This window comes from Meriones unguiculatus, chromosome 1 (genome assembly GCF_030254825.1).
Source record: "Meriones unguiculatus strain TT.TT164.6M chromosome 1, Bangor_MerUng_6.1, whole genome shotgun sequence".
NCBI lineage: Eukaryota > Metazoa > Chordata > Mammalia > Rodentia > Muridae > Meriones > Meriones unguiculatus.
In genome coordinates, this window is record NC_083349.1 from 99,374,315 (window position 1) to 99,401,991 (window position 27,677).

Here is a 27,677-nt window from a genome sequence, read left to right on the forward strand (position 1 = left end):
TGCTGGTAAAAGAGGGGTTAGGAACAGCACTGGAAACAGGACCACTAGATCCCTTGATGCCCGGTCCAGGACTCACTCTCCTCCATGCTGGGTTTGCTCTTCACTGGGATAATGACATTAGCAGAGCCCTTGGGAATGTGCCGTGGTCACCTCAATGCCTGTGAGGACCCTAAGGCTACAGAAGTAGGAAGTGTGGGAAAACACAGAAGAGGGGGCTATTATCACTGTCTGAGAGGAGGAGACTGGGGCCTAGAACTCTGGGGTCCATGACAGGGGATTCTGGATTCTGTGACAGCATCATGGCCATAGTCCATGAGCCTGCTATCTCTGGCTGGGGGTGCTGAGGCAGGAGCATCACTTTGAGCCTAGACATTCAGGCCAGTCTGGATAAGACAACAAGGGGAGGAGTGATGAAGAAAGGGTGGAACACCTTCAGCCATGGTGGATGGGGAAGAGGAGAAGCCAGAAGGGCGCCCCCCGTGTCTGAGACAGGCCTCTCAGTCGGAATCTGCAGTACTGAAGATTTCTATCTAGGTTAGGTAAAACTATGTGGCCCTCAGTGAGTGGCTGTGTGCCAGCAGGTACCGAGGATAGCTTTGCAGGGTCTGAGAGTGAAGTCAAGGTGAGGGAGAGTTTCACTGTTGCACCCCTTTAACTGGTTACAGCCAGCCTCCCTCGAGTCATGTGCCTCCATTCTGCTGGCAAACACAAGTGAAGGGCGGCGCCAGTGAGCATCCCAGACGGGCGGAGACTAAGGAGAAGCTGTGACCTGGAGAGCGCGAGGAGCATCACTGGGGAACCTGAGGCATCTCAGCAGCATCCATGCAAGCGTCTTACTTTTCCCTTCTGACAACGGCAGGGGACAATGTGGACAGCAGCAGAGCGCAGGCGCATGGGAATTCTCTGCCTGCACCAGCAACCTTCCTGTAAATCTCAAATTATTCTGAAAGAAAAGAACTCATTAAGGAGGAAAAAGTCCCTTCCAAGCGCCCGATAACCTTTGGTTGTTACGCTTTCAAAGGGAAGATAGGTTTCCAGCACCAAAACAAATGCTGCCTGGCTGGTGCCTTCATTCTGACCTGTGAAGCATGGATCACACGGTGATGAGCTGAACGGCCGTTTCCTTTTTGGAGCACATGGTGCCAGCGTCTCCTAAAGTGGGACCGGAAGCAGGTGGCTGTCCATGCAACTGCCCTGTGCAAAGCGTTGTCTTCCCTCCCGTTAGTGCACTCCAACTGCCTCACAGTGACTGCAGCAAATGCAGAACTCATAGGCAGAAGGTTTGGGAGATGGCTCTGTGACCAAAGCATTCTCCTTACCAGTTGAAGACTTGAATTCGGATCTCTAGAAGCCAGGTAAAGAGCCAGGTATGGTGCACAGCTGTGATCTCAGTGCTGCGGTGTGGGAAGCCGAGACAGGGGATCCCTAGGAGTTTGAGAATCTGCCAGCCTGGCCCATGAGGAGTTCCAGGCCAGTGAGACACTAAAGGTGGAAAGCATCTGAGGACCACCAGCAGAGGTTGTCATGCCACGAACTATTGTTCACACACGCCTACACACACACACATACACACACACAGTCCTTGAGCTTAAGCACAGTCTGAGGACTGACACTTTGCTTGAAGTTATGTGGTTTGATCTGCTAAGCTGTGGCTTTGGGTTTTGTGTGACAGGACTCCAGAAAGACCCCCCTCTCCTCTCTGTAAACATTCCCCGTGTCAGGAAAATTGATGTTCCCTCCAACGCCACAGGAATGATATCTCTGAAGAATTCCCAGGCAATTATTCCTTTTTGCAAGAAAACAGTCTCTCCTTTCAGGGCCCAATCAAGCAACCACAAATCAAAGATTGCCTGGATGCGTTCCACTAACAGCACAGAAAGCCATTAGCTGGAGCCGTCTGAAAAAGGAAGTGGCTAGATATCTGTGGTCTCACAAGCAAAGCTTCTGTAATGTCAGATTGCGGTTACCGAGCGGCTCAGAAGAGTCAAGCATCGAGTTTCTCATAGCGAGAGGTTATTTATCACCCACGGAACCAGTAGACTTTCCCTTGCTCACTTGCAGAAGACCAAGAGTCCTTTCAAGTTGAATTAGCCTAAAAGGAGAAGCAATACATAGGAAGGCCTGGTTCGCAGTTCCGGTTGTGTAGGGAGGAGGTACCTTCTGCAGTGGTCTTCAGACTCGCTCTCAAGATTCTCCTCCCGTCCTCAGTCTTAACTCATGAAGCTAGATTCACTAGAAATATTCCTTTGGGTCGAGGCCCGGCTTCCAAGATGGCCTTTGCTCAAACGAGACCCTTGACAGAAGCAGCTATTTTGCTGGGGTTAGCGGGGCTACTTCCTAGTCAATTACTCTGAGATTTTTAAAGGCTGCAAACTCTGTAACCCTGTTTTCTTGGCCAGGGGTGGGCATTGAACCCATTCTCTGGTTGCAGTGGTTGGTTCAGGAATGGACACGTGACAGAATCCTGTCCAATCAGATGCCTTGCCTCAGTTTGTTCTAAGAAGAGCTGGTGATGAAGGCGTGTTATGGAAGGGAGGCAGGAGGATGAGAGTTGAGGGCTGCAAGACAATGCTTTCAGTCGCGTGAAGAAAATCCCATCTGAACTGAAGAGAATAAAAAAGTGGCATTGAGACCCAGTTTTAGGTTCTCTCCCTTTGTAGATGTGTATGTGTTCTAGCATCGTTCTATTAACGTCCTGTTTGGATTAAGGTTGTTTGTCTTTTGCCAGGAACAAGAAAGAACACATTGACTGACACTGACCTGTGTGGTTTTTCTTTCCATTCACACCCTTCCTGGATGGGCCTACCTGCTGGCCCGCTTCTACTACCAAGGTCTGTCAGAAACCCTCTACTTCTCGGGAATGGATGTGAGCTCAGGAAACAGTACATTGAAAATGTTCCCTTCCCCAAGAGGATGGAAGTCAGAGAGTGCAGGAGTCGGGGTAGGGGTAGGCCCTTCCCATGTTTTGTTTCTTTGGTTTTTCAACAAGGTTTTTTTGTTTGTTTGTTTTTCTTGAAGCAAGGGCTCAAAACATGTTTTATTAAATCAGCTGCGAAGACCTTTGCCTGCCCACGGCAAACCTCAGCAATTCCACTTTCTTAGTCACTCACATAACCGTGGCATGGGTAATGGAGAGTGCAGGTTGGGTCTGCACTGTGGGCTGGCTTAGCCAAGGCTGTGGAAGCGGAGGAGGCATCCTGTGGCTAGGAACAGAACTAGGCTCACACCAAAGACCCCAGTGGCCTCCAGTTCCCCTGTCTCACAGTTCTTCAGGACCCTGCTGAGCTGAAGCCTGGGACAGGTCAGCCATCTCCATGATCTGTCTCAGCTGGGTCTTTCTCTGATGATCTACCATGGTCAGTGGGCATGCAGATGGTCAGCGATTCCCTGGCTCATGGGAAGGTGGCTGTCCGCCAAGCATGGGTGCTCTGGGGTTGGGGCACTGAGAAGGCTTGCTGGGAGGTGGTGAGGTGTCAGACCGGAGCAGAAGCTTGTGGGGATGGAGAATAATAAAGCCCTTCTATGCTTCTCAATTGTCAATAAGCCCAGGATTTGTCCAGAGCTCAGTCACAGCTGCGGGTGTCCAGCAGCTGGATGGGGCAGCCCATGTGACCTTTAAGATCTTATTTGTGGGGCAGCCTCCTGCTTCTTAGGCTTTCTGGGCAACAGAAGAGAAGTCCTGAAAACAGGGCTGAAACTTTCATCCGGCTTAAGCCAAAGGTTTAAGCACACTCACTTCCTGTGTTGTTCTAAGATATCAGAAGGAATGCTGTCCTTACGGTGTTGGTGTGCATGCATACCAGTCCAGCCCAGGCATGCAGAAGGGAGGGAAGGCACGGGAGAGACAGATCATTCCTGAGTTAGTTCCAGCTGGGTTGGAGAACTGGACACAAGAGTCACCTGAACTGTTTGATTGGAGGTTCTGTTTGCAAGTCACAGAATGGGCCACAGAACAATGAGGAGGAAGTGAGGGGCTTGACTTGAGGCCACTTCCTTTGAAAGCATTACACAGGAAGACTGAACTAGGAGCTCTGGAGACAAAGCTTAGGAAGCAACTGAGAACCCAAGGTCCAGTCCGTAGGTGCCAGTGGGAAGGCAGACTCTCACAGAAGTCAAGTGTGTGTTGGGGGTGCCGTGTGGAAGGTAGGTAGCAGAGGGCTCAGGGGTGACCGGGAATCCCTGTAACTGCCCATAGGAAGGAAGCAAGGTGAGTCACTGCCCCTCACTTAAAAAAAAACCCTACTGCTGATAAGCATCCAGAATGTGGCTCCCTGGCATCTGACAGCTAGGGATGGTGGGTGGACCCTTGGGTGAGAGGCCCTGCTTCTCAAAGAAGAGATACCTGATCTGCGGACACCGTGGTCAGCTGTGGCCTGTGTTGGTACATGGTCTTCGATTCGAACAGGAGTATTTTCCAGGCAATACGAAGCAGCCTCAGAAGATGAGTCATTCCAAGAAAATGTTCTTCAGGTGCTTTAAAATGGGCAGAGGGACGATGGAGTGGAGTTAAGCAAGTAGTTGGGAACATCGTGTCTTTTCAGATCTGCTTAGGTAGCGTTGTTAGGCCTTGGGATTCAGATCTGCTTAGGGAGCGTTGTTAGGCCTTGGGATTCAGATCTGCTTAGGGAGCGTTGTTAGGCCTTGGGATTCAGATCTGCTTAGGGAGCGTTGTTAGGCCTTGGGATTCAGATCTGCTTAGGTAGCGTTGTTAGGCCTTGGGAAGGCCCTGGGAAACACGGGGGGCAGAATGATCTCACTGGGATCTGAGGAAAAGAATCTCTCTCTTTTTTTTTTTTGCCTTCCCTTTAGAAGTGAAAATAAATTATGTGTTCATGTATGTGTGTGTGTGTGTTTGTATGTATGTGTGTGTGTGTGTGTGTTTGCATGTATGGTGCAGGCTGGGCTATCAGAAGGCATGATGTCTGGCAGAAGGGTTTTATTACATGTTATTGAATGAGTTGCCTTGGAAAAGAATTCTTAACGTCTTTCAGAATTGATTTTCCATCCTCCAGAAAGCATTATATCAGAGTCATAAGAAGACATGCATCTTTACTAATTCATTTCTAGAACTCTTTTCTTTTTATTAGCATGTACCAATTACACATAAAAAGAAGTTTCTTATGACATTTTAGTTTTTATCGTCTGTCTTATTGCTTCACAGTTTCATATAGGCATATAATATGTTTTGGTCAAATCTGCTTCTACTTGCAATGCTCCCTTTTCTTTCCCACTTCCCTTTCTCCCTTGCCATAGTGTTTTCTTTCATATTCACACACTGGAAGAATAAATAATGTTTTAATACTTACACACCCAAAGCAATCAACAGATTTAATTAAACCCTCATCAAAACACTGTTGGATAAAATTTGTTTACAAGCACAAAAGTCTCTGAACCACTAAAGTAATTTCAAAGAAGAACAAAGGTGGAGACATCATAATACCTGATTTCAACTGCATTACAGAGCTATGGAAACTAAACCATCTTGAAACTGCCATAGTGTTTTCACAGGACGGTTCTGCTTTCCTCTAAATCCCACCCCTTACTCTTCTTGTTCCAATTTTTAAAAAAACTTTAATCATGCGCCCCAATCCTACTTATCTCACTGTCCCTCCATATCCATCCTCTGTCCTTGCAACTTCCCCACCAAAGGAAAACAAACAAGCAAACAAAGTCCCACCGGGGAAGCTGCAGTGTGTGCCACAGTTTAACCCCCTCTGTCCACACTATTTACAAATGTTCACTGCCATGAGTCATTGGTCTGGTTCGAGGCCGCTGGCTTCTGCTACACTAGCAATACTGGATCCTCACTGGGACTCCTCTCAGATATCCGGTTGTTGCCCTGTGTCACAGGGATCCCCCAGCTTTGAATCTGCAGAACCTTCTCTTTCACATGTTTCAGTAGTTTATAGAGGGTAGTTGTTGGGGTTGGCCAACTCAGAGCCCTGGATCTGGGCCTGGGTGGTAGCTGAGTTTTCAGCCTGCCAGCTCTCCCACTTTGCCCAGGCGAGGGGCGGGGCCAGTTCTCTCACTCTCACACCCTTGGGCTGGCTCTCCCTCATATTAAAATGTTTCCATAAGACCCAGCTGTAAGGCATGTTCTTAATTAGTGATTAACTGGGGAGGGCCCAGCCCATTGTGGTTGGCGGCATCTCTGTGCTGATGGCCCTGGGTTCTATAATAAAGCACACAGAGCAAACCAGGAGGAGCAAGCCAGTAAGCAGTATCCCTCCATGGCCTCTGCATCAGCTCCTGTCTCCAGGTTCCTGCCCTGTTCAAGTCCCTGTCTTGACTTCCTTTGGCAATGAACAGTGATGTGGAAGTGTAAGCTAAATAAACCCTTTCCTCCCCAACTTGCTTTTGGTCATTGTATTTCATTACCACAGTAGTGATCATAACTAAGACAGGAGCCATCATGGGACCTCACCAACATACAAAGAAATTGAAAGAAAGAAAGAAAGAAAGAAAGAAAGAAAGAAAGAAAGAAACAACAAAAAAGTGCAATTTCTAGAAAAATGTTCCAGTCTAGGATAAGAAGCACAACATTAAAACAATGAACCACTACTGCGCATGTACTGTAACAGCCAGAATTAAAAATCCTGACAGTGAATGTTGTTTCCGGCACAGGGCAGGATGTAGGTAGGATGTGCGTTTGCCCTGCTACTTGGGAAGATACTTTGATAATACTTTTACCCTTTATTTGTTTTTTATTTTTGTATCCCTGTGACCACAAACCCCTGACAGAACAATTTAAGGGAGGAAGGATTGATTTCGTCCCATGGTTTCAGAGGGCCCATCATGGCCTGCTCTGTTCTTTCTGGGCCAGGGGTGAAGCAGCAAATCATGGTGGAGGGAGCAAGTGGCAGAGCTTGTTTACCTCATGTTTGATAGGAAGAGGCAGCCAGAGGTGAGAGGGATGTAGATAAGTAGATAGATAGATAGATAGATAGATAGATAGATAGATAGATACAGACAGACAGACAGACTTTGGAAAGAAAAGCCAGGAAACCCTGTGCACGGGCTGGGGATGAGTAGGTATTCTGGTTAAAGAATCATGTTTTGTTGACTCCAGAAGCAGAAAATTAAAGTCAGTGGCACCTGGGGCTGGAGAGACGGCTCCCGGGTTAAGAGCACTTGCTGTTCTTGCAAAGGACCCTTCTTTGAGTTCCTCCGCCCACATGGTGGCTCCTAACCTTTGTAACTCCAGATCCAGGGACTCTGATGCCATTTTATGGCCTTTGTGGGCACCAAACACACGTGGTGCATTGACATGTACACAGGCAAACACCCACACATACAAAATAAAGCTTAAAAAAAAAAAAGAAAAAAGCAGAGGCACCTTATAGTTATTCCTCCATCAGAGACTGCAGCCCTGCAGCCCAGCCTTTCTGAGGACACAGAGACCTTTATGTGACTCTCAGAGGAGACATTTACATTTTTGGCCTGCTGTAATCTCAGTTAAACTAGACTATTAGAGTTACCAGCTGTTGTCACATAGTTGATTCCTTGTGAGCCCCTCAGATTGCTGGGTTCTCATTCGTGCCTTCATTGCCACCCACATCTGCCATCGAAACGGGAAGGTGGAGCAAGCAGCCCGTGCTTCACTCTCGGATGCCCGCAGGGCTCTGAGATTTGGTAGGGCCACCCATGGCATCTGTCTCAGTTAAGTTTTCTACAGCTGCAATGAAACACCAGGATCAGAAAGGCAGCTGGGGAGGAAAGGGTTTATTTGGCTTAGACTTCCCAATCATAGTCCATCAGTGGAGGAGGTCAGGACAGGAACTCAAGCAGAGCAGGGCCTGGAGTCGGAAGCTGATGCAGAGGCCATGGAGGGGTGCCGCTTACTGGCTTGCTCCTCACGGCTTGCTCAGCGTGCCTTCTTAGAGAACCCAGGACCACCAGCCCAGAGATGTCACCACCCACAATGGGCTGGACTCTCCCCCATCAATTACTAATTGAGAAAATGCCTGACAGCTGGATCTCGTGGAGGTGTTTCCTCAGCTGAGGCTCCTTCCTCTCTGAGGACTCCAGCTTGCGTCAAGTTGACACAGAACCAGCCAGTACAGCACTCGTGTGCCTCTTAACCTCTCCTTTCTTATCAGGATTCAAGGGTTCATCATCTCAGCACTGCGGCCTGGGCCTGGGGCAGTTCTCCAAGACACTGAGTTTTCCTTAGACAATGAAACAGAACTCTCCAGTGGGAGGGGCCTGTCGCTCAGACTGACATTTGATTCTGCTGAGATCTGCTTGGTAATTGCCTCAGTCACCCACTGCTGTGCTTGTCCCGAGCAGACAAGGTTCACTGAGGTGTCCCCAACTGTGAGAAGGCTCCACTCCTGGCTTCTAACGTGATGTCAGTTCAGTGATGTAAAACTCTTTCTTTGTGAGAGTGAGAGACACCAGTGTATGATCTACAGCCAGCTCCCAGCCCTACAATTTGTCAGAACTCATCCCCGGGGCAGCTTGCCAGGACTCACACCCACACAGGAGCAGGGCAGCACACTGGGATTTGCCTTCGGAAGTGAATTAAGCCCTTGGGTGAGACTCTCTCACAGTAGCTTTCCATGGGAGCTCTACTGACTCCAAAAAGGCGTGTTGTTGTGAGAATTCAGGTTTGTTTTTGTTTTTTTCTGCTTTCACAGTGATTGGCTGACATGCTGGGGGTGTCATGACCTTCCTGGGGTGGACAGACACTGGCTAATCTTCCCTGTGCAGTGTCTGCTGTCTATACAGCCAAATGCTGCCACAGGGCCCCTGCTCTCTTCCCTTCCCTTCCTTCCCTTCCCTTCCTTCCCTTCCCTTCCCTCCCCTCCCATCCCCTCCCCTCACCTTCCCTTCCCCTTCTCTTCTCTTTTCTGCCTTTTTGTCAGTTTTAAAAAATGAATGACTATCTTTGACAATTTCATACACGTGTGTAATACATTTCAATTACTCTCTTTGACCCTCTTTCATCTCCCTCCCACCCTCGACAGACCCCATGCTTTTTCTAATGTCTTTCTGCAGAGCTATGTGGAGGGAAAAAAAAAATTGGTAATTGCTCAAGTCTAAATGTGAGCTCCTAACCACAAGTGACTTTTTACACAGTGGTAAAACAAATTTTACCAGTACCTTGCAAGTCAGCGGACTGTTTTGTCTTCATGCAATAACATTATATCAAGTCAGTGCTACTCTCCGCTCTGAGAGACTAGAAAACATGTTTGTGCTGACCTCAAGTGATAGCTAGTGTGCTTTGGAACTTGGCTGATAAAAAGCTTACGACAAGAAGGTAATGCTCCTTAAGAAACATATGCTGGCTGGGCATTGTGGGGCACACCTTTAGTCCCAGCACATGGGAGGTAGAAGCAGGTGGATCTCTGAGTTCATGGTCAACATGGTCTACAGAGTGAGTTCCAGGACAGCCAGAGCTACATAGGGTCTGTCTCAAAAAAACGCAACCAAAAAAAAAAAAAAAAAAAGAAAGGACACATACACTGTGACCATAGCTTACTGAGTGAACACAGACTAAACCCCTGCTGTCTGCAAACTATTTCCCACATTTTTACTTTTCAGTCCAAGATCCTGCTAGAGGGGCACTGGGTTGGTAAGAGCACAGTTTTGGATTTTGGAGTTTGTACAAGAATGCAAAGTCTCATGACTTACATGAGGTGACTGCTTGTTCTTCTGGCTGTGAGGTGTGAGCATGGGAGTGCCTGGCAGTTTTGTTGTCTGGTTCTTGCAGATTCCATTTCTAAGTCCAAGAGAGCTGCTTTAGCATCACCATTTTTTACCCCTCAAAAACAGGAGGAAAGGGAAGTCCTGGGCAGGAGGCTCTGTCTTCAGGACTATGGGCAGCATGTTAATATCACATTCTCTCTGCTATGGACTGTGATGTAGTGGTTTGAATGAGAATGGCTGCCGTAAGCTCATACATTTGAATCCTTCGTCCTCAGTTGGGGGAACTGTTTGGGAAGGCTTCGGAGCTGTGGCCTCGTTGGAGGAGGTGTGTCATTTCGGGTGGGTGGGCTTCAAGTGTCAGAAGCCCACATCCTTAGCATTCTCTGCCTTGTGCTTGTGGCTCTCAAGCATGGGCTCTCAGCTATGGTTCCAACATCATGACTGCCTGTCTGCTGCCATAATCCCTGCCACGAGAGTCACAGACTCCATCCTTCTGGAACTGTAGGCCTCAAATTGAATGTTTTCCTTGATAAGTTGCCTTGGTTTTGATGTTTTGTCACAGTAATTAAAAAGTAACTAAGACACACTGGCTCAGAGCTGGTCACAGAAACGCACCTGCCTAGGGGACAGGCTGGGGCCACAGTCCTTGTCTGGGAAGCTGTGTCATTAGATAAAATGGAACGTTTCTTATTGAAAGGCAGAAGAGGCACATGAATACCAGGGGACAATCAGCAGCCCCTGCTTTTAGCCCAAGTCTTCCCCTGTTTCTACATTCCAGTTACACACAAACTATGTTACCCAACATGCACTTTGTTTCCTGGTTTGGGGCCTTTTTGCTCACTTTCCTTTGTCTCTGACACCTTTAGCCCCTCTACTTGAATAAAACTCATCACTTCCCAGCAACTTCTGGCCTTTTGTCTCTACTGGCTAAGTGCATAGTTTTATCCACGGAACACCTGGTGTTGCTAGCTTGTAAATGCATAAACTCCATCTTTCTCCTTCAGCACATCTTAAATATGTTTATGCTTTATTTTCCAGCATAGTTTGGACATTCCTTAGGGCAAGTATCAAGATGTATGGCATTTTGAGTATGAAATCCTAGCTGTGCCCCATTTGGAAGATAAATGAATGTGGCCAAGTTATAAAATGTGCTAACTTTAGTGTTAGGAAGTTTCTTTGGTTAAAAAGCTAGAAAATGACATCGCCTGCTTAAATGCAGCAGTTCATATGGGGGACTTAGCACAAGGCCTGTCATGTGGGAAGCACTCGATGAGCATGGAATATTATTATTAGTCTTATTATTTTGTCATTGCTTGCACTTTCTGGTCTTATAAAAATATATCCACAGTCTGTCTGCTACTAAGCACAAGCTCTATCATTGCCAGTTTGAAAGTATATGTTATATATGACATATTATGCATTACACATTACATATTGCCCTCTACACATTACATATTATATATCAAATATATTGAACAGTAAACAGTATACATTATACATAATTATACAATATATAACATGCATTTATATTATGTGAAATAATAATATACCGTATATAGTTATATGATGTATGATTATATTATATATGACATATTGCATACATATTTGGACATATACATACTATATATGATAAATATTATATATAATATGGTATATTTGTGATGGCTATTCTCTGTTGTCAACTTGACTATATCTGGAATGAACTACAATCTAGAAGTAGAGGACAAACCTGTTACTGGATCTTGAGGCTGGAAGACACATGCCTTTAATTCAGATCTCGGGGCGCACCTTTAATCTGGACCACATCCCCCGCTGGAGGCCTGTATAAGGACAATGGGAAAAGGCAGCGTTCTTTTATTCTTCACCTGCTTGCCCTCACTTTGCCAGCACATCCACTCCCTCAGGATCCCAGCTTATACAGAAGACCAGCTAAGGCACTTACCCTCGCGGGACTGAGTAACTGTTACATTCTAGGACTTTCCTTTCACAGCTGGCCATTGTTGGACTCCAGCCTGTAAGTTAATCCAATAATTTCCATATATGTGTGTGTGTGTGTGTGTGTGTGTGTATACATATATGTATTCCCTAAGTTCTGTGACGCTAAAGAGCCCTGACTAACGCAGCATTGTGTATCATATGTTATTCTATATTGCGGGTTATGTATTTTAGATGGCCCATTTTCCGTTAGTCTTAGTGAAGGAGGATACTTCTCCACTTTACACTCTCAGCAATCTCTTGTGCTTCAGCGTATCTTACCTGATGCACACTGTTGGTCCTATTGTAGGTGGGATGAGGCCCCAGGGGGCAGGCTGCTTGTCCTAGGGGTCTCAGCAGGACTGATGGAGTGCAGCTCTTTGGAACTCATGACCGTTTGGAAGGCCCTTTCTACTTTCTACTTAGAGGGCTGGTATTTTCTGAAAAACAAAATTTTGAAAAGTCTTCTATGCTTTTGTGGTACACAAAGAGAGTTTTCTTAAAGAACTGTGAAGGAAAAAAAAATCAATGCAATTAAGGAGGAGCCAGCTGGTACACACGCATGTGTATACAATCTCTCTCTCTCTCTCTCTCTCTCTCTCTCTCTCTCTCACACACACACACACTATCGGGGGCTGAACCTAGGACCTCACGAGTGCCTGCTGGGCCTGCAAGGCAAGCACTCTAGCCCTGAGCTAGATCCCAGCCCTGTTCTGTAGTCTTTAAAAGATGAATACTAAGAAGTCACTCATAGTCATGAGCATGTTGACGCACCGAATGAGCTTCCTTTCTGGTAAAATTTATCTTTTATTTTATGTGTCTAGGTGTTTTTCCTGCATCTCTGTATGCATGCCATGTGTGTTTCCGGTGCCCATGGAAGTCAGAAGCGGGCACTGCATCTCCTGGAGCTGGTATAGCTACCGAAGGTTGTGAGCCATCATGTGGATGCTGGGAACTGAACCGGGTCCCCTGAAAGAGCAGCTGGCGCCCTTAATCAGTGAGCTGCCTCTGGAGCCAGCAGATGAGCTTCCCACTGAGCTTCTCAAGCTGTAGAGACCCCTCCCGGCCACTCGTGCTGCTGGGTCCAGCAAAGCACACCTGCCTCATGCACACACCTGTTCTTTGAATGTCAGGGTCAGCAACATGGGAAACCAGGCACCGAGCTTGTAGCTGAAATAGGCAGTGAATTAAAAACTCAGTTTAACAAGCAAGTCAACACACAAACTCCCCACAAGCATACGCACAGCCTACATATATGACTTTACACACCAAAGAACGGCTTCTGATGGACAGTTAATCTATTCCTCCAGAGCCAGCAGAGGGAGCAATGGTGAAGGGTGTGCCTGTCTTTGCCTTTCAGGGCTGGACGGAACCACGCTAAAGCTTCCACTAAGGTGAGCTGTGTCCTCTCTACCCAGGGACCTCCATACAGAACCCGCATAAAGCAGCAGGAGCAAGCTTCCCCTTCTCTACCCGACCTGCAGAGGAGCAGTGCGTCTCCATAGAGCAGGAGGATGTTTCCTGTGAAGGATGGTGGTCACGATGAACGCCATCAACGGTCAAGCGAGCTCCCAGCCAGCAAGTGTGCCTTTGTAAGAGCGGCCCATTCATTGTCTCGACTTGTTAGTTTGTTGTCACCCTTCACCCTAAAAAGAGCAACACACCTGGGGACACAGCCTTTGGGAAGAGTGTAGCATTTGGTGAATTAAGAACTGAGAATATTTAAAAGAGGAAACTGAGCTTAGCATGTCAAGAGCGGCTTAGCAGTGAAGAGTGCTTGGTGCCTTTGCAGAGGACCTGGCTTTGGTTCCCAGCACCCACACCGGGCGGCTCATAAGCATATGCAACTCCAGTCTCTGGGGATGCTGTCTGGCCTTTACAGGCACCTGCATACATATAGTATGCAGAAACTCACTCAGGAGCACGTTCATGCGCATGTCAGAACCTCCTCCAGGAAGGATTTGCTGTGGGAGGCAGCCACTGATGTCCTAGCTCGTTCTCACGGCCAAGAGTGACAGATCAACAACAGCTCTAAGAGCAGTCTGGCCATTAGGATCAGACGTTCGGGAAAACCTCAGGCTCAAGATGCAGCTCATCCAGTGAGAAGGAACTGTGCTGTTGCCGGGAGGTCATGACAGTGAGAGCCCGTTTGTCTGCCTGTTACACAGACGCAACGGAAGAGATCTGCATCCCCTGCCCCTTCCACAGCTGAGCCACAGACTCTGAACGTTCCTTTGCTGGGAGGCAACCAAGACACACTGGCCGGGCCTGGCTCCCTTCCCTGCGTCTGCACCTTTAGCTGAAGAAGTCAGTCACGCCAGGCTGGCCTGCTGGGACCAGCTGTCCGGTGGAGCCACAAAGCTCAGGGCTCTTCCCTCTTTCTTCTCACAGATCCCTCCTCCTGAATGCCCACACATGTGACCTCTGGCAGTGCCCGCTATTGACACTTCTGCTTGTGGTTTCTGCTCGGCCTCCAGGAAGCTTTGTTTGGTTTGTGGACACTGAGCCAGGAAACAGAAATACTTTTTTTTTTTTTTTTTTTTTAAGCATTGTGGAGAAATCTTCTGATCAAGCCAACCAGAATGCTGCAATATTCAGTAGGCAGACACTGAGGGGGTCAGCAATCTGTTGTGCCTTGCCAGGTCCTGGAGACACAAAGATAAAGAAGAATGGAAACTTTGTTTTATTCTGTACTAGGGCAAAAGGCAGAGCCTCGAGTATTGGTATCAGGGAACAATGGTGGACGATCTGGGTTTGGCGTCTGGCTCTTCCAGGAAATTCCGGGATGTCTCAGCCTTCATTTACTTAGTCCCTTAATTAGGGAAGGGTATGGATGGCCGGGTTGTTGCCTGCACTCCCCTCATAATCTGTGTTGGAGAGTCTGTAAATCCGAGAAGAATCATGGGCGACTGGGATTAATTCCCCCCAGTGTTCCACCAACAGGATCACCTTAGCTGATGGCTTCTCCTGTAGCCACCTCCCGGCTGACAGCATTCTAAACTTAATTTCCCGTGAGTCCTTGGTATTAAAATAATTTAGCATGAGCTTCTCCTCATAGTACAGAACTACATAAATCTTGTGCAAATACAAAAGAGTGTCTCTAGGGTGTGATTGTTAGCAAACAAATATATGAATATTCAACGCGCTTCTGGTTGTATTGCTTTAAACTCCTACTAACAGCGTCTGTGAATCCAGTTGTCTCACAAACATGCCAAATCCTTGATGCTATCATACTTCTTCATTTTTGCCAACCCAGTGGGTGAAAATGGCATTCACTGGCCTCTTAATTAATATCCAATTGCTAATGAACCTGAATATTATTTGTGTATGTACAACAATTCATGTTTTCTGCTCTATGAATCTCCTGTGCCTTTTTTTTTTTTAATAATTTACTTGTTGGACTTAGAAGAGATTTTTCAAAGGGTAACCTTCTATAGATAAGTTATAGGTTTTATATTTATTGCAAATATCTTCTGGCTGGTGGTTTATCTAATAAATTTTTTTCATGGAGTCTATTGTCAAACAAAAACTTTCAGGGCTGGAGAGATGGCTCCGTTGTTAAAAGCACTTGCTGTACTTAGAACCCAGGTTTGGGTCACCGACTGTAGCTCCAGTTTTGGGAGATGAGCTGTCCTCTTCTGTCCACTGCAGGCACCAGTTATACTAGTGATGCACATATATTCACGCAGGCAAACACTTCCACACACAAAACAGAAAAAAAAAGATCTTTAAAAGCAAACAAAATTCTCGATTTGAGCATAGCCATCCTACCCAGGGTCTGGCCCTGGGTGAAGTCAGGGCTTGAATGAAGAAGGGTGGAATGAATCATGTGTGGGGATCGGGAGGAGTTTTGCATCCTGACTGACTGGCAGTCTGGATGCTTTATCTACACAGACCTTAGTAGGCAGGGATAGATGCATGTTGTTCTAAAACATAGTTCATACCATTTTTGTCCCCAACATTGTTTTAACTTCTGCTTGGTCATGTATCTAGTCATCATTGATAAACCATGACAGAACAGATTTACCTTTTATGATCATTTTTTCCAAATTAACCCCCTAACCCAACTTCTAACACTCTTGTAGTTTCAAGAGCATATTTTGCCAAAGCATGACAGCCTGTTCTCAAGCTGGTAGTTCTTACAGTTATAAGGGCACTGGACAGAAAGAGCATCTCCAAGCCAGCCTGGGCAGGTTGTCATGTCCTAAGCAATATCAAATAGTCACAGTGCTAATTGTCATTAGGCCCAGGAAAAAATTTCAGGCCAAATATGCTACAGTTATTATTTAATTTTTGCCATAATACAATGTTTATATTTTATGTATTTGTAGAATTTATTTATATATCTAATCTAGGTATTTTTTTGTTCTTTGGCCATACAACACCACAGTGGCCCTGTATGAGTTAACTTTTTCTAAGAAAGGGAGTCTTTTTTTTTCTTTATATTTTTTTATTAATTACAGTTTATTCACTTTGTATCCCACCTTGTAGCTCCCTCCCTCCTCCCTTCCCATTCCCATCCTCCTTCCCTCTTTTCTACCCATGCCTCTTCCCAAGTCCACTGATAGGGGAGGTCCTCCTCCCCTTCCTTCTGATCCTAGTCTATCAGGTCTCATCAGGAGTGGCTGCATTATCTTCCTCTGTGGCCTGGTAAGGCTGCTCCCTGTCAGGGAGAGGTGTTCAAAGAGCCAGCCACCGAGTTCATGTCAGAGACAGCCCCTGTTCCCATTACTATGGAACCCACTTGGACACTGAATTGCCATGGGCTACATCTGTGTAGGGGTTCTAGGTTATCTTCATGCCTGGTCCTTGGTTAGAGTATCAGTCCCAGAAAAGACCCCTGTGCCCAGAAATTTTTGGTTCTGTTGCTCACCTTGTAGAGCTCCTGTCCTCTCCAGGTCTTACTATTTCCCCACCTCTTTCCTAAGATTCCCTGCACTCTGCCCAAAGTTTGGCTATAAGTCTCAGCATCTGCCCTGATACCCTGCAGGGCAGAGTCTTTCAGAGGCTGTGATAGGCTCCTGTCCTGTTCCCTGTTTTCTCCCTCTTCTGATGTCCATCCTCTTTGCCAGAAAGGGAGTCTTAATATTTTATTCTTTTTTCATTTATCCACATCATTCTTTATCCATCAGTATTATGAAGAGACTTTTAACTTGGTCTGTTGCCAACTTCTATAGCCTACCAAATATTGTTTACCTATTTAAGCTTACTTTGTTCTGATTATCTTGTTCCTGAATTAGTGCAGGGGCAGATGTGCCAGGAGTATTTTTGAGTTACAATCTCATAAGGAGGTCTCTGGCATAATTACTTGGGTCACAACCTCCAGGGCATGAGGAAGACCTTCAAGTAGGGTCAGATAAGCATCTCTCTCTAAAAGCAGGAGGGGTAGTACAGTCAGGACATTCTTGGGAAAGCTTAGAAGCAGTATTCCTGGGAGAAAGCATAAATGATTCATAAGAAAATTTCCATCAATCCAATATCCCTAAGTTTTACAAATAATAAAAGCTCCCTCAAGCACGTGACACTAAAGATCAAGGCCAAAAGGTGGGAGACTGCACCACAGCAATGACATCGCTAGGCTCAGCTTTGCTGGAGCTTTGTCAAACAGCCATGCTGGTTTTATGACTTTCCCAGTAAAAATGGCTGTGCCACCATCCCTCCTATGGTTCACACTTGTGTCTCTTTAAGAAACTTTTACCATCTTGAGGTTCTTCTAGATAATCTTAAATAGTGCTATCACTTGTCTGCTTATGTCTAAGTGCTGAGGGTTAAGGGGGAAAGGTGTGAACTTCTTGTGTGGTGTGAAGCAGAGCTTAGTTTTATCACAGGTTTTGTCTGTATAGTGACCAATATACAGACAACTGTTGGAGGCTTCTTGTTTCTCAGTTACCTACAGTGGTTTTCTTCCATGCCCCTGCCTCACTCTCTGTTTCTAGTTCTTCAGTTTGCCTGCTAAGCACTTGCCTGTCTCTGCCCATACAGCAGCCACTTTTATTATTTCAATTTTATAGTATACCTTGATTTTTTTTTTCCTTTTTTAAGAGTGCCTTTATTTTGAAGTCTTTGTTCTTTGTGTAAATTTGAGAATCATTGGCGAAACTCCACAGTTACTCTGCGTGGCTTTGCATTGAAATTGAATGCAAACATTGTGGAGAGAGAAGGGTCATTTGTGAAATATTTTTGAAATATTCTTATGTTGCAGGAGCAGTCTAGGGATCAGACATATGCTCCTTCAAATGGTGGATGTTTTCTGCATGAAAACCTTGGGAGAAGTTGTTTTATGGAGAGATCATGTGTGAAGATTCTCAGTGAACACAGATCATGATTCTGGCTTCAGAAGTCCCAAAGTGTCTATGCCATTTTTTTTCTTTTTCCAGAACACTTGGGGTTGGAGATAATCACAGGGCTATCCTTGTTGATACCCCAGGGGTTGGGCCAGAATGATGATGGTGGTTCTCCAGCTGGATCAGTCTGCCTTGGACCTGTACAATCACACTGTGTGCCCATCCACTCATTCTTTCCCATGTACCCAGACTTGTAAATAAACACATGGAAAGTCTTCTAGAGTTATGTTTATCCCCAAACTCTGAGTGTTTTTATTACTTAAGTAGTCTGTCTCGTCTTTCTTGAATAGGCCCATTTAGAATCTTCTTAGCTTCTTGTGAAAACTATTTGTAGCAATGTTGCAAGCTCAGTTTTTACTAGTTTTGCCTCCAGAATTTTCTTCCACCCTGGACCACTGTTATCTGGTTATTCTTCAACAGTCTCAGAACATGGCAAACTGTGAGGTGTTACACACTCTACACCCTACATTCTACACAGCTCAGGGTTTGGCCTGAGCCCAGGTCTTGACTCTTCCTATTATGTGGGTGGCACTACAGTATCCATTTAATCTTTCTGGTTATAAGGCTCTTAATGTGTCACTTAGAGCGATGGTTTTGAATTACACACACAACAAAGAAAGGTTCTTTCATGTTTGCTTTCAATATAAGATAAGAAACAATGAGTGCTAACTTCAGAATCTAGCATGGAGCAAGATAGCTTGTTTCTGAGACCTTTATCTTCCACAGGAGGGGTATGTTAAGGTAGAAGAGAGTTTAGATATTTACAGAGAACATGTGCTAACAAACTTATACTTAGATTGAAAAAAAAAATCGATTGACACTCTGGCCCAAAAGGAACCCAAGATATGATGTAAAACTAGATCAGTCCAAGCAAATGTGGGTGGAAAAAGCAAAGCACGATGAAGAGAGGGACAGCTGGAATAGGAGGGAGGAAGATGCCACACATTTGCTTCCTGGGGGGGGGCACAAATTTGATGTTTGCAACTTTGCACTTACAAGGGAAATAGTAATGTCATTGATAGAAAGCTGCAAAGAGGTTCCTATGTCAGTGAGGAGAGCGAGTGAAAGGTAGAAGGGGACAGCTCTAAAAAAAATGGGGGCTTTGAGCAAGGTTTTGAATGGTATAAGACTAACCTTTGCCACACAAGCATAGGTAGGCAAGGTGACAAGAGAGAGCCCTGCTGTCCAGGGATCTTTTGGGGAGGTTTGGGGTCTTTGCAGTTAGGTTTTCTGAAGAAGGGCTATCTTCCTGGGTTAGCATTGGGGGATGCTGTTCTGGTCCCACACAGCTGCAGTTTTCTCCCCACATATTAGGATTTAGCTTTGGAAAAAGCTCTCATACATGCTTCTCCCACATCTGGCTGTGTCTTCGGCAAATGCAGAACATTTAGGGAACCTATGGAGCATTAGTGTTTAATAACCTCTGCTTTAAACATAACAAAGCAAAACAGAGACTTAGAAATGGCCCAGACCCCCTGCAGTGATAGAATCCACATTCCCTATGTGACCTAAGAAGTCTCCCGGAACTGTGTCTGGCTGTTTGGGCAATGGCATGGATGCTGATAGCTGGGGTGGGAGGCAGAAATGAATCTAAGAAATAAGCATAAACTCAGCACCTTTAGCTTTCTGTTTGCTTGCCTTGGAGGTATGGAGTTTTGAGAATTTTCAAACAGCTCCACATTAGACTAGATTCTTTGGGAAATACAAAATACATTATAGCACATGGCTATAATGACCCATCTGAATGGTCCTATTTCAAATGTAGACTCAGGTTTCTTCACTGCTGTGTTTTGAGGGGCTGCATAACATTGCTATTTCCTAACAGCGGTACTCAACCTGCGGCTTGAACCTTTGAGGTCGCATATTAGATCTTTACATTACAATCCATAACAGTAGTAAAATTACAGCTACGAAGTAGCAGCAAATTAATTTTATGCTTGGGAGTCACCACAACGTGAAGAACTGTACTAACGGGTCACAGTGTTAGGAAGGTTGAGAATCATTGCTTTTGAAGAAATGAGGTTGATAGTTCCTCAGTGGCAGAGACAGAAGCCAGCAGATTTTAACCTGTATGTTGGAATAGGATAGGAAAATATCTGAAAAAAAACCATGGACTTTCTTAGTCCAAGATAACCCATCATTAAAGAAACCCCCAAACTTTGTATATGAATGTTTATTGCAGCAGAATTCCCAGTAACTGATGAATGTATAAACAAAATATAGTAAAGGTATATTCGCTAGACAGGATGTCATGCTGCAAAAAGAAGAATGTTTATTATTCTTATTAATTATTCTGATATAGTTATTATCATATTATTATAGCAATGCTCATTATTATTGAAATGCTATGCTTATTGAAATACACATGCCAGGAAGACTCATACACTATGTATTTCCTTTAATACAAATTCTCTAGGAAATGCAAATCTGTGCAAAGGTAAAGTGAGTGGCTGCGTGTGAGGTGGGGAGAGAAAGAGACTGTGAATGAGTGTGGCCTGTGTTTCAAGGTTGATGCCTTCTAATAATCACCATGGCAGTGGCTGTACAGCTGTGTGAAAATTCTCAAACATTGGTTGTGAACTTTCAATGGTGAATTTTATATATATATATATATATATATATATATATATATATATATATAGTATGGAATTTAGATGAATGAAGCTAGTTTGTGAGAAGACAACCATATGATCGCCAGCCCCCACATCGTGGGGGTGGGTTATAATGCACTGTCGGTACTGCAAAGTACTACTCTCTGTCCCATCTTCTTGCTGTGGTGTCTTTGGTCACAGGTAACAAGGGAGTCATATTTGCTAGATGATGAAGCTGATGTCAGTTGTTTGGAGGGGTCCATCAGGTACCCAGGTCTTCAGACAGCTAGCCCTGGACACACCTGGCAGATGTGTGGCTACGGAGCCTCTCTAGGGTGCACCTGGGGCGGAGACAGCGGCACCGGGATGGATATGGGCGGGCGGAGTTGCCGAGCAAGCCACGCTCTGGCTTCCTATTTGAAGTCAAAGCGCTTCAAGGTTTAAATCAACACTCTGAGTCATGCATGCGTTTTGTTTGAAAGGAGAGGTTCCCTGCCCAAATTCACTCTCTGCAGACCATGGTTTTCCGATTGCAAGGACAACAGACATGACACTTTGCTTGACCTACTGGATATTTCTTCAGAAAAATGTGCACATCCCATAAAAAGGTGTGCTAACTTGGCCTGCCAAGGTCATGCTGTTTGGTGCTGATGTTTGGCTATGGAATGCACCCATACATATCTATTTACATCACTAATGGCTAAGGAGAAAGTGAGAAATATTGCCTCCATATTGTAAAAGATGCCCTGGTCCTCAGCAATGTCCCTTCCACATCCAGGCCTGTCTGGGGATGGAAAGCTGTTTCTCAATGACACCTAGCTCTGTTCGAAAGTTGTTTTTAGCAAAGAATGCAGTCCGTGCCTCTCAGGGAGATAAGGGACTCCATTTCTCATTCTTCTTGGTTGTCTATGTGGACACAAAGCTGGAAATCTCTTGCAGTGGTTATAGTTGACTGCTCTTGAATGTGCTGTTTGTTAAACATCACGGTTTGCTGGTTGCTTGTGTGTTCTCCAAGGGCATACAAGCTGTTTGTCCATCCTCCCTATGAGGCCCAGGGGACAAAAGCCAGAGCCCCAGGAGGCTGCATTGAAGGCTGACATGACCTTTGATCCCCATTAGTGAGGCTGGAAGGAAAAGAGGTAGGGTCTAACTTCAGTCACATTTAATGACAGATCTTGTTAGGGTTAAAAAAACAGCACTGGATTCCAGCTGTGACTTCATCCGGGGAGGTACTTCAGTGACAACCATCCAGGCTGCATGCAAAGCTGTGCTGGGCAACCCCTAGCCAATCATCCTGAGCCTGCTGGGCATTGAGGACCCCGCTCTACATCAGTCAGAGTCCAAAGGCACTGTTTTCCCTCATGTCACCAGGATGGTGCACCAGAAGTTCTGGCAGAGGCAAGATTTTTCTTGCATAAAATGGAATCGCTGCAAAGCTATACAGTAGGGCTGAGGAGACTGCCCAGTATGTAATGAGCTTGCTGAGTTCTATCTGAGTACTGCCTGAGTTCTGTCCTTACAAGTCCTGGAAACAGTTGAGACTGGTGGCCGGGTAATTCCGGTGCTGGGGAGGGAGAGGCAGGTGGACCCCTGGGGCTTGGTGAGGGTTGGTGTACTGTTTTTCTCTTATAGCACCCTGGCAGGAGTCTGAGGAGCCTTGACCAGGGCCTGAGAAGGCTGGGACTTTAGGCCGTATTTAACCCTTGCCTGGGTGAGCGAGAGTGGCTCGTGCTTTCTCTGTGCTGTTGGCTGAGTTAAAGGCCTTTGTCAAGTCCGTGGATCTCAACCTTCCTAATGCTGCGACCCTTTAATACAGTGCTTCATATTGTGGTGACCCCCAACCACAAAATTATTTTCGTTGCCATTTCATAACTGCTGTTTTGCCGTTGTTGTGAATTGTAACGGAAATATCTAATGATGTACAGGACATCTGATATGGGATCCCTGTGAAAAAGCTGTTCAATCCTACCCCGGTAGGGCTTGCAACCCACAGGTTGAGACCCACGTCTCTAAGTGCTTCTTAAAGACTTTCATCTTTATAGCTTTCCCTTTCCCTGTTGCTTATGCTTGAGAGGAGAATTTTTTTGGGGGGGGTGTCTTTAAACCTTTTTTTTTTTTTTTTTTTTTTTTTTTTGAGACATGGTCACACTATATAGCTCTGGCTGGCCTGGAGTATACAGAAACCTACCTGACTCCGAAGTCCTGAGATGAAAGGTATAAAGCACCATGACTTTTTTTTTTTTTGTCTTTTGGTATTTGGGCGGCTGTTGGTTTCTTCAGTTCCATGTCTGAAATATCTGAGTCGAAAAGGAAAATACTTAGAACTCACTATGAAGGCATTCCAGGGGTCTCCACGTGCCTGGCCGTGCCTTCTCTTTCTCCTCTTTCTTAGGTTTTCTTGCATAAAATGTCCGAGGTTTCCACTTCTGCTGAGCAGAAGAGACAGACAGGAAAGCACACATCTTCTGTGTGTCGAGAAGCTGTCTTGGAACACTTTCGAGAAAAGAAAAAACGTGTCTGCTTGTAATCTCACCCCAACATAACCTTTGCTTTTGCATGTTTATTTTGATTTCTTGTCAATGTGCATATAATATTTTACAGGGCAGAAATCAATGTCTGACACTTTTAATATCCTGTTTATTCCACTTAGTGCATTTTAAACTATAAAAACATTCCTCATGTTCATAGATTTCCGAATTACCATTTATCTAGCCACTAATCCTTAATGCTAGTAACAACTCTACTTTAAAAAAAAGTGTCTTTTTTTCTTTATTAATTACACTTTACTCACTTTGTATCCCCCCCCCACCCCGTGGTTCCCTCCCTCCTCCCATCCCAATCCCTCCCTTCCTCCACCCTCTGCCTGCATGCCCCTCCCCAAGTCCACTGATAGGGGAGGACTTCTTTTCCTTCCTTCTGATCCTAGTCAATTAGGTCTCATCAGGAATGGCTGCATTGTCTTCTTCTGTGGCCTGGTAATGCTGCTTCCCCCTCAGGGGAGGAAATTAAAGAGCAGGCCAATCCGTTCATGTCAGAGACAGTCCCTGTTCCTATTACAATGGAACCCACTTGGATACTGAACTGCCATGGGCTACATCTGTGCAGGGGTCTTAGGTTATCTCCATGCATAGTCCTTGGTTGGAATAGCAGTCTCAGGAAAGACCTCTGTGCTCAGATTTTTTGGTTCTGTTGCTCTCCTTATGGAGTTCCTGTCCTCTCCAGATCTTACTATTTCCCACTTCTTTCCTAAGATTCCCTGCACTCTGCCCAAAGGTTGCCCATAAGTCTCAGTATCTACATTGATAGTCCGCAGGGCAGAGCTTTTCAGAGGTTCTCTGTGTCAGGCTCCTGACTTGTTCCCTCTTTTCTCCTTCTTCTGATGTCCAGCCTCTTTGCCTTTCTGGATAGGGATTGAGCATTATGGCTAGAGTCCTCCCTCTTGATTAGTTTCTTTAGGTGTACAGATTTTAGTAGGTTTATCCTATATTATATGTCTATATGAGTGAGTATATAGCATGTGCATCCCTTTGCTGCTGGGATAGCTCACTCAGGATGATCTTTTCCAGGTCCCACCATTTACCTGCAGAGCTGGCCCACTGTGAGCAACTGCCCAGCCTTCTGCTTCTCCACCTCTTGCTTCTCCCTTGCCCCCTCCAATGTCCTCCAACATATTTTTATTAGAGAAATGATCTAATTTGAGAAACAGGATTGTTTCTATAAGTGTGTGTCCGCATTTCAATTCTTTAGACACCTGTGAACAATGCTGTTCTTCTTGGATGAAACGCCCGGACGTCCTGACTGATGAATCCCCGTCAACACACAGCTTCCACAAGTGTGTATTTGGAAAGCAAAGCCGACCACACTCTGTTTCCTATGAGCGTCCCCTATGTGAGTGCCCCGGGAGCCCTTTCATGGCGGCTCCTCACCAACACGCTGTTTCTGCTTGTCCTGCTACCTTACTGGGAACCGTGGCTCCTAGCCGGTGAGCCTGGCAGCCCTTTCTCACACTTCACATGTTTCCGGAGCTCTCTGCTACGTGCTAGCTACTGGTCAAATGAAGCAGCCTCACGAGGTAGGTCAATTAGTAGCCTCATTTTGTAGAGAAGAAGGTGGAGGATTTGAACCCAAGACCTCTCTCTGTGAGCCCCATCCCCATTACTGGTCAGCTGGTTGCTTCTCTAGCTTTCTAGTGCCCTAGGTTTTATGTGTTCTTTTCTTAGTCCTTTACTACCTGTTTGTTTTCCTGCACCAACACTCATAGGTGACTTTCCTTGAAATTCTTTAGCTTTCCTGTTATTGTTACAATCTATGACAGTTGTAATGATTGACACACATATATTTATCTAGAAACACCCCAGTGTATACACTGTTCCTATTTTTCTTCCTGAACATCCCACATTTCCACAAAATCATTGTCTTCAATTTAAATAGAAATACAGTTTCTTCTAATTATAAAGCTCGCATTTATAGGGGTATACTGCTAAAATAATTGTACAGCAGAATTTGGATAAGAGACACCTCTATTCCCATATTTATTGCTGCAATATTCACAACAGCTATGACAGAATCAAACAAGGTGTCCATCCAAAGATTAGTAGATAAAGAAAACGTACGTACACACAGTAGGATATTATTCAAACAGAAAAAGAACAAAACTCCTGCTATTTGTAGTACCACAGAAGGAACTGGGGGACATCACCAGAAACAAGATAAGCCAGTCACTAAAGACGGACACTGCATGTTCTCATTCGCTTGTAGAAACTGGAAAAGTTGATGTGGCGGAAGAAGAGAGAGTGGTGGCTCCTGGGGACTAAGAGGGGAACAGAGGAGGGGACACAGCACAGCTGAAACTTAGGTAACTGGAGAATACAGCTATGAAGGAAGAGTAAGCACTAGTTTTTTGTTTGTTTGTTTGTTTTTGGGTGTTGTTGTTTTAATAGCACAGTAGGGCAACCAGGTCTATAACACTTTATAGAGTAGTTCAGAATAATTAGAAATCTGAAGTAACACATGCAAAGATAAGTGTCTGAGCAGATGAGATTTGATCTCCGATACACTCTGTATGTGTGTGAAATAAAAAAATGAATGCAGAAAATGTTCATATAAGTATACAGTTAAAGGAATTTTCCAGAAGGAATCTTCCTTCCTTCCTTCCTTCCTTCCTTCCTTCCTTCCTTCCTTCCTTCCTTCCTTCCTTCCTTCCTTCCTTCCTTCCTTTTTGGTTTCTCAAGACACAGTTTCTCTGTGCATCCCTGGCTGTCCTGGAACTCACTCTGTAGGACCAGGCTGGCCTCAAACTCAAAGAGATCCACCTACCTCTGCTTCCCAAGTGTTGGAATTAAAGGCGTGCCCCTCCACTGCACCTGCTTGGAAACAATCCTTTGTCAATGTCACTAGGCTCAAGAACTAGAACTTTTGCACCCCAGACACCCTGTCTCTCCCTGCCTCAAAGGGAGTCACTGCCATGGTTCTGTTTAGATTTATTTTTGGTGTTTTTATTTGTGTGTAGGTGTGAGTATGTCTGCATGTGGGCGAGTATGTACAGTGCCTGGGAGGCCACATCCTCTGGAGCTGGAGGTGGTTGTGAGCCACGTGATGTGGGTGCTGAGGATTGAACTCAGGTCCTCTGGAAGAGCAGTAAGTCCTGTTAGCCACCAAGCCACCTCTGCAGACCCACTGTCACGACACTTAATACCTCTGATAAGTTTTTCCTGTTTTGAACTTCAGGTAAATGGAATCACACTTACGTGCCCTTTTGACTGTCTTTTTATTTAATACATTTTTATAACATCCCAGTGCATTGCACTGTTCTTAGCCGATTTGTTCTTTTTACTCTATGATGTTCCTTTAGGGAATATCCCACAGTTCATGAAATCCTTCAAAGTTGATGGATGATTTCTAGTTTGGGGCTGCAGTATGTAACACGGCTTTGAATATTCTTATATAAGTGTTTTTTAGTGGATTTAACAGCTTCTTTTAGGTTCATGTTTACGAATAGAATTGCTAAATTCCATGTTGTTCAGTTTTGCCTGTAAATTAGCACAATGTCTTTAAGGTTTAAGCATGTGCTCTCTCCTTCCTCTCTCTTTATATATATGTATGTGTAACAAATACGTAGTTTATCATTTTAAGTTAATTGATAAACAGTGTTTTATTATCACAATATATTATAACTACTCATCCATTCCTCTGTTGATGGACACTGGATTGCTTACAATTATTGGGTATTACAAGGAAAATTGCTAATAGCGTTTGTGCAAAACCTTTTGTGTACTAAGGAGTGAAATGCCTGGGTTGCATATGGATATTCATCTTTTAAAGAAACTGCTGAGGGTGTTTTGGTAGTGGTTGTACTATTTTATATTCTCCTTATTGGCTTGTAAAAATTGTAGATCCTCTTCCTATGGGCAAACACTTGGTTCCATCAGTCTTTCTCATCTTGGCTGATCTAATAAGTTTACCGAACCCCACTGTGGTTTTCCCTTGTACACAGGCAAGACAGCTGAAGACTAATGATGCTGAACACTCCTCACGCATTTGTTGACCATACACATCCCTCTTCAGTGAAGCACACATCATACTGAGCCCCAGGGCTTCTCTTAAATCAGACAAATACACTGTTAATGTTTTTACCGTGTGTGTGTGTGTGTGTGTGTGTGTGTGTGTGTGTGTGTGTGCTGCATGGGTATGTGTCAGCTACCCCTGCCTGCGTACACACTGAAGAGAGTCTTTGTCCCTGGGCCTCACTGTTTGGGTTAGGCTAGCTGGCAGAGAGCACAGGATTGCCAATCCCTGCAGCGTCCCCCACCCCTCTGACCCCAGCACGGGGTGTAGAGGCACACATGGCATGTCTTCAGTTGAAGTTTCCATGGCTGCTCAGGAGCTGATCTCAGATCTTCATGTGCAGCAAGCCTTTTCCCTAGCCCTGTCTTTTTTTTTTTCTTTTTAGTTGGTACCCCTTAGAGAGCAAAAGTTTGGATTTGATTGTCTGGTCAATAAAGATGTATAAAGTCTAATGTTGGCCTAAACAAAGGAAATGACATAACTCAGTGCTCACATAAACTTTGTTGGAATCTGTTCCAAAGAATGAAAAAAAAATAATAAGTTTTGGTGTATA